This window comes from Grammomys surdaster, unplaced genomic scaffold (assembly GCF_004785775.1).
Source record: "Grammomys surdaster isolate TR1022 unplaced genomic scaffold, NIH_TR_1.0 252, whole genome shotgun sequence".
Lineage (NCBI taxonomy): Eukaryota > Metazoa > Chordata > Mammalia > Rodentia > Muridae > Grammomys > Grammomys surdaster.
In genome coordinates this window covers 397,071-416,397 of record NW_021604693.1, presented here as the reverse complement: position 1 = coordinate 416,397, position 19,327 = coordinate 397,071, and the positions used below count along the sequence as shown (strand labels likewise).

The 19,327-nt window shown below is 40.4% G+C and overlaps 2 pseudogenes; one reads left to right on the top strand and one right to left on the bottom strand.

Annotated features, from left to right (window-relative positions):
• Positions 1-19,327, top strand: part of LOC114627353 — an 82,044-nt pseudogene that overhangs the window by 30,402 nt on the left and 32,315 nt on the right.
• LOC114627330 lies at positions 10,351-14,895 on the bottom strand (annotated as a pseudogene).

Genomic DNA, 19,327 nt, shown 5'->3' with positions numbered 1-19,327 from the left:
AAGTTGGGAATCTTCATTCTCATCTATACCTATTATCCTTAGGTTTGGTCTTCTCATTGTGTCCTGGATTTCCTGGATGTTTTGAGTTAGGAGTTTTTTGCATTTTGCATTTTCTTTGACAACTGTGTCAATATTTTCCACCGTATCTTCTGCATTTGAGATTCTCTCTTCTATCTCTTGTATTCGGTTGGTGATGCTTGCGTCTATGACTCCTGATCTCTTTCTTAGGTTTTCTATCTCCATGGTTGTCTCCCTTTGAACTTTCTTTATTGTTTCTATTTCCACTTTCAGATCCTGAATGTTTTTGTTTAATTCCTTCTTTGTGTTTTCTTGCATTTCTTTAAGGGATTTCTGTGATTCCTCTTTAAGGGCTTCTATCTGTTTACTTGTACTCTCCTGTATTTCTTTAAGGGAGTTACTTAATTCCTTCTTATAATCCTCTATCATCATCATGAGAAGTGATTTTAATTCTGAATCCTGCTTTTCAGGTGTGATGGGGTGTTCAGGGCTTGCTATATTGGGAGAACTGGGCACTGATGATGCCAAGAAACTTTGGTTTCTGTTGCTTATGTTCTTGCGCTTGCCTTTCGCCATCTGGTTAACTCTAGTGGTACCTGACCTCACTGTGTAAGAGTGGAGTCTGTATTTCCAGTTATCTTGCTTATTGCAGAGCTCCTCGGAGTCCAGATGTCTCTGTGGTCTTATGCTCCTAATTTCCTGGGTGGAAGAACTCCTGGGACTCAGGCCACCTCTTGGATCTGGAAATCCTTCTGCTCTGAGTGCAGTGGCTCCTTGGCTGCTCTAAGTGCAGTGGGTCCTCGATGACTCAGGATTCAGTTTCAGCTGCTCTGAGTGCAGTGGCTCCTCCATGACTCAGGATTCAGCTTCTCCACAGGACAGGAGCAGACTGACTCTGTGTCTCCTCCAGCCCAAAGGACCAGGCAGGGGCGGAAGGGAAGTGTAATTCCGGAGGGGCGGGGTTTGGGTAGCTGCTGTGCCCTGAATGTCCCTGGCTCCCAGATGTATCTCTGGGGCTTAGGGAGTGAGATGGAGTTCTTACCGGCTGCTCTGAGTGCAGTGGCTCTTTTAGGATGACTCAGAATTCAGTATCTCCACAGGACTGGTGCAGACCGATTCTGTGTCTGCACCAGCCCAAAGGACCAGGCAGGGGCGGAAGGGAAGTGGAATTCCGAAAGGGCGGGGTTTGGGTAGCTGCTGTGCCCTGAATGTCCCTTGCTCCCAGATGTATCTCTGGCGTTTAGGGAGTGAGATGGAGTTCTTACCAGCTGCTCTGAGTGCAGTGGCTCCTGGATGACTCAGGATTCAGTTTCTCCACAGGACAGGAGCAGACCGACTCTGTGTCTGCTCCAGCCCAAAGGTATAAATTTGTTTTTATTAGCATACAAAGTAATGGACTTCATTATTCCATCCTCATACAATATAATTTATTTTATTTTGTTTATCTTTTCTCCACCCCCCCACTAACTTGTATCACCTTGTGCTGATGGACCTCCTCCTCCTCCTCTTCTTCCTCCTCCTCCTCCTTTCTCTTCTCCTCCTCCTGTTCATTTCCTCTTCCATATTATCTGTTTTTCACCTCTTTCCCACTTCTCTCTGTTAAGTTTTTCTCCCACTTCCTGGTCAGTTTCCAATTTCATGCTCTTTAACTCCTCCATCCTAGACATGTTAAAAATCTAGAATCCGATTTCATTCTAAGTCATTTTTTCTGTTTTCTTTATTTTTTCTTTATGTGTCTTGTTAATTAATCTCTCTTTTAACAGGACAGAATGTTCCATGAATGTGTGTGTTTCCCTTGACCAGGGGGGCATGATGATCTTCGTCTTTGTTCTTCTTAGTGTGTATACTGCTCCAGTGTGATCTATCATCTGCCTCACTTGCTCAGCTTGGAAACATCCAACATCTGCCATTATTTCTACATCTCTACTTTGAAATCTTCCTTTCAGGCTTAGGACTATTTTCAGTTTAACTCATCCCACACATTTCATGGTAAATATTTCCTCAGCCAATTCTATCTCTGAGTCTCTGTGCTCACCTCCTCAGACCCCCTGTGAATGTGAATATTTCCACGTTTGTACTTTATTTGTATCTCCATATCCCTTGGGGTACTCCTGTAGGATGTTTTTCTTTAGTCATCTTAGAATGTCTGAATAGCTTTAGAACATAGGCTGAGAAACAGTTTGGATTGGTAAGGAACAGAGTGTGACTGGTGCTCAATTCAATGAAATTTCCTCTAAAATGTTTTAGGGTTTTTAAATTTTCACTTATTTTATTTATTTATATTCCAGTCATTTCTTTTTCCCCCTTGGTCTCCCTCCTACAGTTTCTCATCCCATTCTTCCTTCCCCTTCCCTCCAAGAGGGAGATTCCTTTAACCACCACCAGGATTCTCCCTTCCCTGGAGCCTCAAGCCTCTAGAGGATTAAGCATATCTTCTCCCGTTGAGGCCAGATCAGGCAGACTTCTAATATATATGTGCCAGGGGCCTTGGACCAGCCTGTGTATGCTCCTGGTTGGTGGCTTAATCTCTGGAGGCTCCCTGGGATCTGGATTAGTTGAGACTGCTGATCTTCCTACTGGATCATTCTCCCCTCAGCTTCTTTAATCCTTCACCTAATTCAACCATAGGGGTCCCCAACTTCAGTCCAATGGTTGAGTGTAAGTATCTGCCTCTGTCTTAGTCAGCTGCTGGTAGGACCTCTCAGAGAACAACCCTGCCAGGCTCCAGTCCTTAAGCACATTATATCATCAGTAACAGTGTCATGTCATGGTGCCCATCCACCATGAGATGGATCTCAAGTTGGGCTAGTCATTGGGCTGCCTTTCCTGCAGTCTTTTCTCCCCATTTGTGCCTGCAGTTCTTTTAGACAGAAACAATTCTAGGTCAGAAATTTTGTTTGTGGGTTCGTAACCCTGTGCCTCCACTAGAAGACCTGTTTATCTACAGGAGGTGGACTCTTCAAGTTCCCTCTTTTTACTGTTGGACATTTTTGGTAAGATCACACCCATTGAGATCTGAGAGTCTCTCACTTCACCTCCCAGGTCTCTGGTACTTTCTAGGGGATTCACTCACCTCCCATCCCAAGGCTGCTTGATTCCATTCATTCTCTTGACCCTCAAGGCTTCTCTCCTCTTCCCCTTCCATGTCTGATCCTGATCCTCTTTTCCCCTCTTCCTCTCCTCTATCACCCTGATTCCTCCTTCCCTCTGCTTCCTATGATTCTTTACTTACTCCTTCTTTTTTGGGGGTGGATGCAGTGAACGTTTGTTAATGGTATTTCAGAGAATAGGGGGGTTCCCTAGGCCCCTCCTGTTATTATGGGGGTCTGCAATGGAAATTGTGAGGGAAATGCTCAGTGTTGGGGACAGGGACTCCTCATCAACTGAGGGCCTCTCTCTTGCTCTCAGTGTCCTTGCTGGGGTGGGTGGTCCAGGGTTTCTTACTCCTTGGAGGCCATGTAGGCCATGAGGTCCACAACCCTGTTGTTGTAGCCATATTCAGTGTCATACCAGGAAATAAGCTTCACAAAGTTATCATTGAGAGCCATGCCAGCCCTAGCATCAAAGACGGAAGAGTGAAAGTTACTGTTGAAGTTACAGGAGACAACCTGGTCCTCAGTGTAGCCCAGGATGCACTTCAGTGAGCCCTCAGATGCCTGCTTCACCACCTTCTTGATGTCATCATACTTGGCAGTTTTCTCCAGGTGGCATGTCATACCCACAACGAATATATTGGGGATAGGGACACAGAAGGCCATGCCAGTGAGCTTCCTGTTCAGCTTTGGGATGACCTTGCCCACAGCCTTGGCAGCACCAGTGGATGCAGGGATGATGTTCTGGGCAGCATCATGGCCATCATGCCACAGCTTTCCAGAGGGGCCATCTACAGTCTTCTGAGTGGCAGTGAAGGCATGGACTGTGGTCGTGATCCCTTCCACGATGCCAGAGTTTTCATGGATGACCTTGGCCAGGTGGGCTAAGCAGTTGGTGGTTTCTAAGTGAGAAAGAAGCACCCTTACTTGGGCCTTACTGCTTCTTATACTTCTTATACTCTGTGGTTTGTGTCCTAGGTTTTCTGTACATTTTGGCTAATATCCATTTGTCAGTGAGTACATACAATGCATGGCCTTTAGAGGTCTTTGTTACCTCACTTAGAATATTTTATACTTCCATCCACTTTCCTGCAAAATTCATGATGTCCTTGTTTTTAATAGCTGAATTGTATTCATTCCATTGTGTAAATGAACCACATTGTCTATATCCTGTACATTAAAAAACTTACACTAAAAGAGATATCTTCCTATCTTCTCATGACCTTTTATCTAGTTCTCTCTCTCTCTCTCTCTCTCTCTCTCTCTCTCTCTCTCTTTCTCTCTCTCTCTCTCTCTCAGAGACTTTACTGTGATACGAGGTGTCACATGTCTTACAGGGGGAAAGCAGCATTTCCCATGGAAACTCTCCCTTCTGAATGTACTTGTAGGAGAGCCTTGGTGGAACTCAGTGTTACATACATCTCTGTCACAGCTCAGCAAACAAACGAATGAGTAGTTTTTAGTGGAACACTTAGGTCAAACACAGAGGTTTTCACAGAGGTTTTCTCTCAGAGAGAGAGAGAGAGAGAGAGAGAGAGAATGATACATGAGAATACACATTCATAAACACATACAACACTCTGCATGGTAACCTAAAAATAAAAACCAAAAGGTTAAAAAACATTATTTTAAATTTAATTTCCACAAATAAAATATGCACCTCTTACCTTTCTAAATCAAGCTTGCTAAAGTTTCAAGTCACATGGCCCTTCAAATCACCTCTCAGCTCCTTTCTTGGAAGGGAACTTTGATTAAAGTGAATTCAAGTAAATTATTGTCATTCAGGGTCCCTGTAAGCATAGTATTTGTTTAATTGAAGCAGTTAGAACACAAGGTGGAGGATACCTAGCCAGTTCCTATTTCAAAGCAACAGACAGCTACACAAAAACAATTTTCATAGTCCAGCCACAGAAATGGTAAGGGAACTTAAGAAGTAGTGTAAAAGTTATTGTGTTTTGTTTTTGTTTTGTTTTCTGTTTTGTTTTTTTTTCATATTGACAAAACCTATAATCATTTGAGGAGTGAGACTCTCAATTGAGAAAATTCATCCACATAATTAGCCTATAGTTAAGTCCGTTTTTCACTATTTTGATTTATGATTGATGATGGAAGGCCTCACCCAATGTAGGTGATAATACTGGGAAAGTGATTACAAAGCAGGATGAGCAAGCTATGAGGAACAATCCAGTATGTGGTTAACCTCTACACCATCTGCTTCTGTTCCTGCTTTCAGGTTGCTGCCTTAGCTTCTCTCAATGGATTGTGACCTGGGATATATCAGATATGAAATTCAAAAATATCCTTTACCCCAATTAGGTTTTGATCATGGGCAATAAAAAGTATGTCTATGTGTACATAGGCTGTGTGGCTCTTTCTGGGGAGACATGAGAAATCATCTGTTGATCCCAGGTAGCACGCTAATGACAGGACAAATAAATGGCCCACTCAGGATGATTTTACTCAGGATGGTTTATTACTTGCAGGATCATGGTATTAAGAGTTTGGGTTCCTTCAGAGTTTGACCAGTCTGACCATAATAAATTTTAACAAAGAAGAATCTTTTATCTGCATTCCTTGGAATTAAGATTCTGAAAAGCAGCCCTCAGACACCTCAGCCAGGAGAGTTTAAAGGCAAAGAATATAAAGTTATATTCCTTCTACTTGCACAAAGACAGTCTTCTGGCAAACAAGGTATTTGTTTAGATGCAGAAAGAACAGTTTTGTTAAAGTTCGACAAGACCAGGCAAAGGCAAAAATGAACACTTTGCCACCTTTACCATTTGAAAATCCAATTTTGCTTTATGTTCTCTTAAGCACAGAAATATTGAACTTGTAAACATAAAGTTAGTCTTTAATACATAGTTATCCATAGTAATGTATGAAGAGGCAATTTTGGGAGTATGGGTGACTCAAAGGAGCCTACAAAAGCCAAAAGCTTTTGAACCTGCAAAAGCCCATGGCATCATGAGTGATGGTGTAGAAGGTTCATCCCTAGAGCTCCTACACGCCTTGCATGCAGCTTCATTACCTGTGTCTCCTTTCCTCAGCAAATATTATTACTAGTCTAAATTTTGAGAGGGTCCTTGTGAATCAAGTATGTTTCAGCACATTACAGAGACTTGTAAAGTTTTACTTCCTGAGTCTTTTTTTCCATTTAATTAATTTATTAACTCACTTTACATCTCCATCACAGCCTTTTCTCCTCCCACTCTTCACACACAGCTCCTCCCCGATTCTCGTTCACTTCTCTGATAAGAGGGGAGGCCAATCCTTGGGTATCAACCCACCCTAGGACATCATGTCACTGTAGGGCTAGGCATATCCTCTCCCTCTAAGACCATACAAGACAGCCAAGATAGTGGAACTGGATCCACAGATAGGCAACAAAGTCAAGGACAAACTCTGCTCCAGTTGTTGGGGGGCCCACATGAAGACTGAGCTGCATATCTGGTGCATTTGCATGGGGGGGTCTAGATCCATGCCCTGTAGCACTTTTGATTGGTGGTTCAGTCTCTGGGAGTCCCCAGGGGCCCAGGTTAATTGACTCTGTTGGTCTTCTTGTGGAAACCCTATCCTCTCTGGGTCACTCAATCCTTTCCCCAACTCTTCCACAGGAATACACCAGCTTAATGTAACATTTTTCTTGGGTCTCTGCATCTGTTTCAGTCAGCTGCTGAGTGGAGCCTCTCAAAGCACAGTTATACTAGGCTCCTATCTGCAAGTATAACAGAGTATCATTAATAGTTTCAGAGATTGGTTCCTGCCTATGCAATGGGTCCCAATTTGCACCAGTCGTTGAATGGCCATTCCCCCCTCCCCATTCTCTGCTCCAACTTTGTTCTTGCGCTTATTGTAGGCAGGACACATTTTGGGTTGAAGATTTTATGGGTGAGTTGGTGTCCTCCCTCTATTGGGAGTCCTGGCTGCCTAGAGGAAGTGGTCACTTCAAGCTCCATATCATCCACTACTAAAAGTTTCAGGTAGAGTCACCCTCATAGACTCCATGTTACCTCTCCCATCCCAGGTCTGTAGCATGTCCTAGAGATCCCCTTAAGCCTGCCTCCATTTTCCTTTCACTCCTGTAGCCCTCTCTTCCTGGCTTTCCCCACACCTGATGACCCCATTCTCCTTCACATCCTCTCTCTCTGAGCAGTCCCTCTCTCTATCCACATCAAATGAGTATTTTATTTCCACATATGAGGGAGATTTGAGCATTCTCCTTGGGCTCTCCTTGTTATTTTGCTTCCTTGTGTCTGGGTAGTAAAGTGTGGATATTCTGTACTTTACAGCAAACATCTACTTATAAATGAGTCCATACCAGGCATGCTCTTTTTGGGCCTAGGTAACCTCATTCACGATAATGTTTTCTAGTTCCAGTCATTTGCCTATAAATTTCATGAGTCTTAATGAGTTCTCTTGAAAAGGCAATGTTAGTGTTTCATCTCAATCACATTTTAGAAAGTATTTCTCAATAAAGGAGAGGTCTACAATGAAATATTAAGGAAACATGTAGATGCTCCTAGTGAGAGAAGATTTTGACAAACAGCATTTTGGATGCAGAGAATACCATATCTTAGAGCCTAATGTTAAGATTGGGTTTTTTGAATGATATCAGCAAGAGGTATTGAAAGTAAAGAAAAGGATGTGAAATGATTAAAATAAATATACATATAAGCAGATGTCATGAGACACATGTTTCACTACATTAGTATATGTTAGTAATATATGCTAATAAGGAGAGTTACCTTTTTGTTCACTGGAAATTGTGAGATGCTCAACATGGTTACAACTCCTAGTTTGTGTACAAAGTACAGCTTTTAAGGAGTAAAATGAAATAAAGATCCATGGACTAAGCAATAGATTTTTATTTTTTCCAGTGGGCAATGAGGATCATAAAACTTAAATGAATCCCTCCCTTTGTGCTCTCTGGCTGGCGGTTTAGACTTTGGAAGCTCTGGGTGAAACTTTGATACTCCTTCTAGAAAGGACCAAAGCATCCACACTTTGGTCTTCCTTCTTCTATGTGAGTTTTATGTGGTCTATACGTTGTTTCTTAGAAATTGTGAGCTTTTGGGCTAATATCCACTTATCAGTGAGTGCATACCATGTATGTTCTTTTGAGATTGGGTCACCTCACTCAAGATGATATTTTCCAGCTCCATCCATTTCCCTAGGAATTTCGTGGACTCATTGTTTTTAATAGCTGAGTAGTACTCCATTGTATAAATGTACCCCATTTTCTGCATCCATTCTTCTGTTGAAGGATAGGCCTAAAATCAGCAATAGGCCTGTCATACATGTATACTAACACCAAGTCTTGGGTCTCAGTGGAAAAACATTGAAACAGATGGCTATAAGCTAATGTCAACAGGCAGCTTTTGTGGAAATTTATAAGCCTGAGTAGTCATAGACCTTGTAAATAGGTAGCCTGGGCAGACAATACCAACTTAGATAAGGACAAGTGAGTCATAGGCAGAGTCATGGTGACTTGTCCCCTGAACCTTCACCCAGCCCATACCCGGTTCTGAAGATATCTGTATTCCCCCTGAACACCCACACTCCAGTGTCATTCCCTTCCCCACATCCTGCCTTTCTGTGTTTATAACCCCTGTGTGAATTGATTATAATTTGAGAAAAAAAATTATAAAATTAGATACTTTCTGTATATTCAGTGTTCCTTTTAGACTCCTGCTCCATGCTGGCAGCATTTTGGGTACAAAATAATAAAAAATCATCCAGAAAAGCAATTCTGCACTCTGATTTCAAATATCAATGGATTGATGAGATATATATGGCAAAACCCAAGGTTGCTCAACTGCCACAAAGCAGAGTCACATGTTCTACCTCTCTGTGTTCAGAGCCTCATCCCACCCATGCTCTACCCTAGTACCCTCTCTTCAGCACTCCCCTCTCTGTGTCTCTCTGTTCCTCATAAAACCTTTTTCTAGATATTAGTATGCTTTAAATATGAAGATACCCTGAAATATTAGTCAGTGGTCTGCTAAAGAAAATAGTAAGTATTCCAGTTTTCTCTTCAGAAAGCCCAGTCTCAGGGGTCCTGTCCAGGGCTAAGTAAATGAATAATACACACCTATATTGCTCCAGTCTTGGTTTCTTATGCTGATCAGATGACACTCACTGGCTTCTTTCTGATACATATTCCTTTTGGCAGACCACCAAGAATGAATGAGGAAGATAAGGAAGACAAACATCGTAAATTATGACTGTCAAATCAGACTATGCAGGAGTCCATTATTATCTGGAGGAAGATATGAGCACAAGAGGCAAATCTAAGGATCTCTATAATTGAGTCCCTTACTTTAATGATGTACGGATAATGAATATAATATTCCTTTAGGAAAAGAATCTTGATGGATAACCTATTACTATTACTCTGCTAAATGTACATAATATCAAACTGACTTCTAATGACTTATCATTAGCCCTATATATTAGTTCATCTCTCAACCCTCAGCAGAGAAGATTATTTTTGCAACACATGGTGATCAATCCAGATACCCACAATGAGCAAAGGTATAGAGAATTAAAGATTATGGTATGTTTGGCTCTAAATGTATCATTTATATCACACATTTCTCTTCAAAGACTCAATGATCATGGTGCAAAAAGTGGAAGAAGTGATGGCAGAAAGAAGTTGTGGGTAACTACAAGAAAATGGTGTCTTCTTCATACAGAAGAAAAGTTGCAAATACAAATTCACAAACAGTCATAATAGCATACACAAGACCAGTACATGCTCAAACCAGAACAAATCTCAGCATGCAGAAGGGATGTGGACATGAATCCTAGCCAAGGAGCTACAAACATCTGATAACTGCTGGGAAAAGGACAGTCAATTTTAAGAGTGTTGCTACTAGTAAGTTGACCATGTACTAGTAGAGGATCACCGACCATGAATACATGGGAAACTCAAATTAAACTTTATGGATAAAAACATATATCGCAAACTTAGGTAGGTAGGTCCTGGTGGAGTTGGCAAAAAGTGTGAGTAAGACCAAATAATATTGAGGAAAATTATCAAAGAAGTAATGCAAGTAAAATATTAAAAATATGAATCTAGATGGCACATGCCAAACATCTACATTCTCTGTATTTTCTCATATGAAATTCTTAGAGTAAGTACAATATTGCTATATATAATATGAAAGCAGGTAAGGAGGAACCCTACAGAATATCCAGAACTCTGTTACTATGTAACAGATTTTAAATGATTTTAAAATCATTTTGGTTCAGTTAGAGGCTCCAGTATCACAGGACCAAGAAGGAAATTGGTCTGGAATGTACCATTTTTACTGTATTGCAGACAGTCTTTGTCCCTTGGGCACCCCTTCCCTAGACAGATGGACCATGTCAAATAGTTGGTCAGAGAAGCAGGACAAGATTATGTTCTCTCCTGATATCCTCACAGGGCCTGTCAGGACTGAGAAAGAAGGTTTCTTAAATAAACCTGGAAGAAAAGAGGAAAAGATAGTTAGGCCAGATGTATTTTTTGTCATTAATGAATTTTTGACTGTATGTTTTTATTATTTCATGTAATATTTCTACAGCATTCTTTGTCTCCACCACCCAATCTCCTCCCACACACTTACCATTTACTCACCCAACTTCATGTCTTTTCTCTCTCTTTTTAAGATTTAGTTCTTTGGAAATTTCACATAATGTACCCAGATCATTCATCTCCCAGTTCTTCCATGTGTCTTTCCCAACTATTTTGACCTCCTTTCCCAAAAATATAAAACAAAAATAAATATAAAAAAAGAAAGAAAAGCTAAGTCTAATTTATGTTTTATATATGTACTCACTGAAGAATGGTCAAACTTTCAATGGTCTGCCCCTGAAACAGTCATCTCCTGGGTCATCTCCTTCCTTGTCCCCAACAAAAGCCATCTATTGTAAAATAGCTAACTTCAGCATCCTTCTCACCCTTTTAGATATTTCTAGAAGGCAAAGTTCTTAGAATTCTTCATTCACTCCTCAGTGATCTGTGTTTGTGTTTGTGTGTGTGTGTGTGTGTGTGTGTGTGTGTGTCTTTCTGTGTCTCTCTCCATCTCTCTATGCATCTGTCTCTCTGTCTCTGCCTCTATTTGTCTCTGTCTTGCTCTGTCAGTCTCTCCCTTATTTTCTCTCTCTCTCTCTCTCTCTCTCTCTCTCTCTCTCTCTCTGCCCCTTCTCTGACACACTGCAATTGTAAACTCTGTCAGATTTCTTGTTTATCCAACCTAGAATGTCTGAATAACTTTTAGAATATGAACTGAAAAACAGTTTGGAGATGTAGAGGACACGTAGCAATTGGTGCTCTATTCACCTAGGGTTATGGTTTTCTGGGATGAATAATAGGTTAACCACAAAAAAAGAAACTGCCAAACTAAATAGAAAAATTATGGTGTCCCAGCTATACAAAGGCATAATGACTCATTAAAAAAGCAGTGCAACTAAGCACTTAAACTCTGGTCAGATACATGATGTTTCTGATGATCCTAGTCTTCCAATAGAGGTAGAGGTCAAAGCCAAATGAAATTCTAAACGGTCAAAAAGTTTGAGTGGTAGTAGAAGAACTTCATTCTCTCTGAGTCATATCAAACTGGCCAAGTTGCCCCTTTCTGTTCATCTCTCTTATTGCTCCTTTGCATCTCCCAGTGTCTGTGCTTTACAGTACAAACAATGGTCTTTTCTTGTATTCTATTTTCATTGTCTATGTCAGTAAAACACTAACCAAGGCTTCCTTTCCCTGGGTTCCCCACATCCATTTTTCTCCTGACATCTCAGGGTTTCCAACAAATAGAATATATGTTATACATTGCAAAGAGGGTGATGAGCAGGTGTACATCCACTTACCTGTGATCTTGATGTCAATGGGGTCACTGAAGTCTGACCACTCTTATTGGCTATGATGGTAAGCACCATAGCATGTGTATGTCCCACCAACATCAGGTGTCATGGGACCTAATGAGAAACTTGCATGAGACCCACTAAGATGAGATTCTGCAGAAAGCTGGAAAGAGTCCTTGATTATTCTCATTTTGTGTAAAATCAAAATGAAAGTGTCAAACATAATCTTGGAATGACACTCTGAGGTCACATTATCTCCTGAATTTACCAGGGGAGTTGGTAGGGCCAAGAGGAAAGGCTTCCTGTAGATTCTTAGGAATAAAGAAATGTTACATATACATGATCACACTCTCTGAATCTTAAAAAACATATGGTTTTCCCTCCCTTAACCTGCTCATTCTATCAGTTCTCCCTGGTTCTTATCTGTATCTATCTCAACTCTTTACAGCTTCGTTTTTTTGTCTCTCTTATTTTCTACTTTGTTGACTCTAATAGTAGGACAATATTTCTCTTCTGACTTGTGAGAATGTGTCCTTTGAACTAGCCTACCATAGACACCATTCTCACTTTCTAGAGTTGAGGAGTAGAGTAAACATGGCAAGCTTCCACCAGGCTCTTTGATGGGCCATTTTATGCTCTTTGGGATCAAGTATAATCTTTAGCAGATTAAAGGATTTGTTAGTAATGGTGGTTAACAGGAAAATGCTTGTGGCTCTCCCTGTAGCACAAATTTCTATAAGGAATTTCTGATCCAAAATCATGAGCACAACTCACTCCCAAAATTTTGATACTTTCACATCCTGATTTTACTGTTCTTTCTACATTACAATCAATTTTTTAATTTCCCCTTGACCTATATTCCTGAAGTCCTTTTCAGTGATGAACATAACAAATAACCACAAATTAAATTCTTTAAAATAACATGGATGGACTGGATTTCAGAATTCTGAAATAAGACAAAATTCTATAAATTAGATATTTGAAAGTATATGTTGCTATTCAAAATTCTAGGGAAGTATCTATTATATTTTGCCTTCCAGCTTCTGGAAATCTCATTCATATTTTTGGCACTTGTACTCTTCCTCAGTTGTAAGACTTGGCAATAGACCCAATATTGACTCAGTGCTTTGTTCTGCTAAGTACTGTATATATATATATATTGTTATATGAACCCTTGCAGTACTACAGACCCAAGATAATTTAGGGTAGTCCCCAATCCTGATACCATCTTTTTAATACCTGAAATCCACTTCAGGTCAAAATTTTATGTGATCTATTTAAAACACAGGAATCGTTATAGAAGAAAGTGCACATCCATGCATATCATGTTATGTTCAATGTAGTAGTCAATTCAATGTGTTGAATATCCCTTTACACTGCCAAGACTCTGTCTAAAACTCTTATGGAAAATTCTGCAGTTGAGAGAATTGGCAGAATGAAATGACACTACAAGACTCTGACCTGAAATTATTATTTTCACAGGTCACTGTGTGCTGATAATTCATCACGGTACTGATTATTAAATTTTTTGCATATAGCCTGGCAGTGGTGGCACACGACTTTAATCCCAGCATGTGGGAGGCAGAGGCAGGCAAATTTATGAGTTCAAGGCCAGCCTGGTCTACAGAGTGAGTTCCAAGACAACCAGGGCTATACAGTGAAACCCTGTCTTGAAAAAAAAGTATAGTATCTGTAGGTTCCTGCATATGCTAGGGTCACAAGTCCAGTGACAAGGTTCTTCAGGTAGAGTATCCTATCATGGAGCTAAGGGATAGAAAATCCATCTTCTTTGTATAGCTTGAATATTTTAGATTCACTATGATAGTTACAAGTAAGAGTCACATTCTGTCCCTGAGGAACAACATAATGTGGCCAGGCAGACAGTGAAAGTTTGCCATGACTTCCTGCAGAAAGAGGCACAGAATAAATAATTTAATGGTAATATTAATCCATGAGATCTGAGCCTCCATTTTTTTTACTCCTTTGTGGTTGGTTATATAAAAATTTTCCCACCTGGGGATAGGTCTACAGACACCAAACCCAACACTGTTGCTGTAGTCAACAAGCACTTGCAAACAATAACCAAGTGTGGTAGTTTCTGAGAAGGTCCAGCCAGCAACTGACCAAAGCAGAGGAGGATGCTTGGAGCCAACCATCAGGCTGAACTCAGGGAACTTGGTGGGGGAGCTGGTAGAAGGACTGGGGGAGCTGAGGGAAATTGTAACCCCATTAGAAGAACAACATAGGCTGGCCTGACCACCCAGTTCTCCCAGAGGCTAAACCACAATCCAGGAGTGTATCTAAAGGGATCTATGACTCCAGATATATATTTAACAGAGGATGGCCTTGCCTGACAGCAATGGGAGAGGAGGCCCTTGGTCCCAGGGAGGTTTGATGCCCCAGAATGGAAAGATGCTGGAGCGGTGGGGTGGAAGAATATGGGTGGGTGAGAGCACTGTCATACAGGTAAAAGGGAGGAGGAGGGCTGATGTGGGATGGGGGGTGTTGGAGGGGTAATGGGGAGGTGGTATATCATGGGACGGGGGTTTAGTAGAGGGGCTAACCTGGACATGGGATATCATTTGAGATGTAAATGAACAGAATGATTAATAATAAAGAAAAATCCAAAAAAAAATTTCTGAATTAAAACATCCCTGCTCCCAAAGTGAGAATTTGAGAGGCTCATGAGTCTTAAGAGGCAAACAAACATCATACATCCTGGAAAGCTAAAACTTTCAAGATTCACTCATTTTCAGCTATATAAAAACATTAAGTAACTAGGTCAGCTGAGGTCTAAGAGGAGATATCTAAGACCAACTGAGTGCCTACAAGTTGTGCAGAGACATCTAGATTTTGGCTTTCCTGATATTCACTAATATTGAAGTGCACTTTCACTAATACTTTGAATTTTTCCTTGCTTCTCATAATGATGCATCACCTATACTGCTATTATTAAACCCAGTAAACTCATAGAATCCCTCAATTGGACTTTGCAAACATTTTTGGTCTATCCTAAGTTTCCTTTATGGTGTGAGAAAATTAGTATATATTGTATCTCCCTTTCATCTCAAACACAATAGAATCATTTTCAAGTGATGGATATCTCACACCTACCACATATATAAGGTATATCTTTCTAGGCTAAGATATGTTAACTGAGAATTTTGAGTAAATACTAAATAGTGAAGTAGATTTGGTCATAAAATTGTAATCTAAAGAGAAATTGTAGCAGATAAATAGAGGGAAAATTGTTTGTGAGATATCAAATGGGAATTAATGCCAACTACACTCAGATGAAAATTATATTGTGAATATTTGAGAACTCAAGGGTGAGAATGAGACAACCAATAAAACTGCAGAATTGAGAAAATCCATGAAACCTGGAGTAATGTATCTTTTGAGGAGTGTATCTTTTGTCCCCTTATATACTCTTATAAGAGTTTCATTTCCACAGGTCACACTGGCTTATATTTCTACACTAGGAGTGATAAGGTAGAGACTGATCTACAATTTCACTATCATTTCAAGGCTCCTTGTATGTGAAGTATTGGGAATACAGCATTGATTGGCTAGTTGGATGACTTTGGGTTTATGGCAGCCAGCCCATGAACCTGGGTCAATGTTTTATATCCACCTGCTAGCTGCTTCTGAATAAGACAACAGCAACACTCTGAAGTAAACCATATAGACACCAATCAACATTACCAGCTAGCCAAGGTGGACATCTTATAAAACTGCCAAAGAAAAGACCATCATAGACCGAAGCAAGAAATTGTCTTTAATTGTGACCTGTGACAACTGATCTTACTGAATGAGGAGGCACAGGCAGCAGCATTACCTGTTCTCAATAATACAGGAAGTAACACAGCCAAACAAGAGAAACTGACACCAAGGTGATCCTCTCCAGGGATTCAATCAGTTGGCAAAACCTCAACTTCTGGTTAGACTGAAGACTGTAAGGACCCCCAAAGGTGGACCCCCAACTCAAGTCCCGATCAGCGCTGCACCCAAGGAGATATGAGAGACTGACTTGATGCAAATGGCAAAAGGCAGTTTACTAATGAGGGCCCTCGGATCGAAACTCATCCCACGCAGGGGAGAGAATTGATGAAGACCCCAGAAAGTTTGAGGCTTTTGTAGGGAACAATGTAAGGGGGAAGGGGAAAGCGGGAAATTCTGGCGTGGTTACATATAATTGAATATTTCAAACATCAGCAATTTGCGTAAGCAATCATTTTGACAGGCTGGATGACCCACTAGTTTTTACCATGAAACCTCAGACCTTAGAAGGTAAACACCAGGATAAACACCAGGTGGCCCATTACTCACTTGGGCATGTTTAGACTGGTCAACATATGCCCTTGGTTGTTTCTACATTTTTGGTCACCTTGTCCCTAGAGGGGCTTGATATTTTCATTATGGCTATTTTCAGCAAGTTGTTGGTGGTCTCTGCTGAGTTGTTTTAATTTTTACTTTCACAGACTAAATGTCTATTTACCACCAAGAACTCCTCAGATGATGAAGAGGTGGTACTCTTCAATATGCAGGTGCCAACTTTTAGGGAATAATCATGAACATCAGACATGTAAAACATGATCCAGGACAATGGTGAGGCTCTGATGGCAAACACATAACACTATGTGAAAGACATTCAGTTTGTTTCCTTATCCTATATATTATGAATAGAGCAGCAAAAAACATGACTGAGTTCTGAGTAGGCAGACATAGCATAGGATGTCAAGATTTTGTTCATGTATGTCAAGGAGTGTAAATGATAAAAACATAGTGCTCATGTATGAAAGTCTCAAAAGTTAAATTTAAAAAATATATTATGAAGAAAAGAGATACAGTTAAATCTGACTAAAGCACAAAAGGCAGAGGAGACTTGTGTGTATAATTCCCTGACTTCCATTATCTGACTCCAGGTTTGTCCTTTCATCCCAAAAAGTTCTGCAAAATTTCAAGAGGATCCTGTTTCCCTTCAGAGGCCTGCAGGAACCTAAAGAACAACCAGTTTGGAACCCTGCTCCACCAATCCCTTCCCAATCTGGACCACCTGTGGCACAACCAGGGCCACCAGAGGCACAGCCAGAAAAGTCCCCTGACCTCCATTGTTGGCCCATAGCAGCCCCTGCTTTCCAGAGGTGTCATGCTGGTATCATGATTATTCAGATAACAACAGGAAAAAACAGGATGCTAAGGGACACATTAGGAAGACAATTTAAAAAGCCAGAACAAGATAGAACTACCAGAGACCAGCTATCCTGAATTTCCTAAGACACCAGAATCAAAAGAAAATGACATTAAATCTGAACTAGGCAGAGCTGCCGCAGCTTAGATAGTTAGCTACACCAGTGGCCAATTTTAAATAATTACTTCAACAACAAAAAGAACAGACCTAATAATGAGAAAATTAGAAGGAGCAGAATCCCAATTCAAAGTCCTAGAAAATATCTTGAACAAAATCATAGAAGAAAGCATCCTACTTGAATACAAAGATACCTATAAATATACAAGAGGCTTAAAACATCAAATAGAGAAGAAAATTCCCACCACAACATAATACTCAAAACACTAAATTATAGAACAAAGGAGGAATCTTAAAAGCTACAAGGGAAAGGGGCCATGTAACACCTAAAGGCAGACCTATCAGACTTACACTTGATTTCTCAAAAGAGTGCTTGAAAGCTAGAAGAGTTTGGGACAATGCTTTGTGTACCCTAAGGGACCACAGATGCCAGTTCAACATACTATAACCAGCAAGACGTTCAACAATAATAGAGGAAGAAACTAAGAAATTCCATAACAATACCAAACTAAGGAAGTATCTTTCCAATAAACCAGCCCTACAGAGGATACTATAAGGAAAGCCAACCCATTGAGGCTAAACTAAAGAAAATACAAGAAATAAATTATTTCACACCATTAAAATCAAAAGAAAAAAATCAAGAGTCACATACACACACAAACATGAACAACACACACAGTAACATCTCCAATATTAAAATAGCAAGATTTAATAATCATTGGTCCTTAATATCTCTGAACATCAATGGACTCAATTTCCCAATAAAAACATATAGGCTAACAGAATGGATGCCTAAACAGGATCCATCATTTTGCTGTATAGAAGAAATATATCGGAGCTTGCTGCAGCATTTCTCATCTTCTCCTGGAGTCTGTGTCATTAACTCTGAGCCACCAAACCCCCAAGAGCAGGTAGCTCTGCCAGGGCAGACTCCAAGCTGGTCTGTGCCCATGAAGACACCATATCCTGACCAATCCCAAAGGAACCACAGTACTCAGAGCAGTGGAGGAACCACTGTACTCAGAAAAGAATTCCCTGCACTCACAGCACTTGAGGAAGCTGGATTCTCAGGAGCTCTAACATGCCAGGATCATAGGTCTTCAGGATGCCAGAGGTAGCCTGAGTTCACCCAGGAGCTCAGGATCACAGTATCACAGAGACAGCTGGACTCAGATGAGTTCTGACACAGGCAAGATAACAGAAGAGACAGGCTCCAGTCAGAGACAGTGGGTGCAGATAGCACTAGAGATAACAAAATGGTGAAAGGCAAGTGCAAGAACACAAGCATAAGAAACCAAGGTTACCTGGCATCATCAGAACCCAGTTCTCCCACCATAGCAAGTCCTTGACACCTCATCACACCGGAAAAGCAGGATTCAGATTTAAAATCACTTCTAATGATGATAGAAGACTTTAAAAAGGAGATAGATAACTCCCTTAAAGATATACAGGACAAAACAGGTAAAGAGGGAAAAGACCTTAAAGAGGAAACACAAAAATCCCTTAAAGAATTGCAAGAAAACTCAAGGAAACAGGTGAAGGAATTAAACAAAACCATCCAGGATCTAAAAATGGAAGTAAAAACAATAAAGAAATCTCAAAGGGAGCCTACCATGGAGATAGAAAATGTAGGAAAGAGATCAAGAGTCATAGCTGCAAGCATCACCAACAGGATACAAGAGATAAAAGAGAGACTCTCACGTGCAGAAGATACCATGGAAAACATTGACACAACTGTCAAAGAAACCGCAAAATGCAAAAAGGTCCTAACCCAAAACAGTCAGGAAATCCAGGACACAATAAGTAGATCAAACCTAAGTATAATAGGTATAAAAGCAAGTGATGACTTCCAACTTTAGAAGCCAGTAAATATCTTCACAAAAATTAACAAATAAAACTTCCATAATCTGAAGAAAAGGATGCTCATGAATGTACAAGAAGCTTACAGAACTCCAAATAGACTAGATCAGAAAGGAAATTTCTCCTGTCACATAATAATCAAAACACCAAATGCACAAAACAAAGAAAAAATAATAAAAGCAGTAAGGGAAAAAGGTCA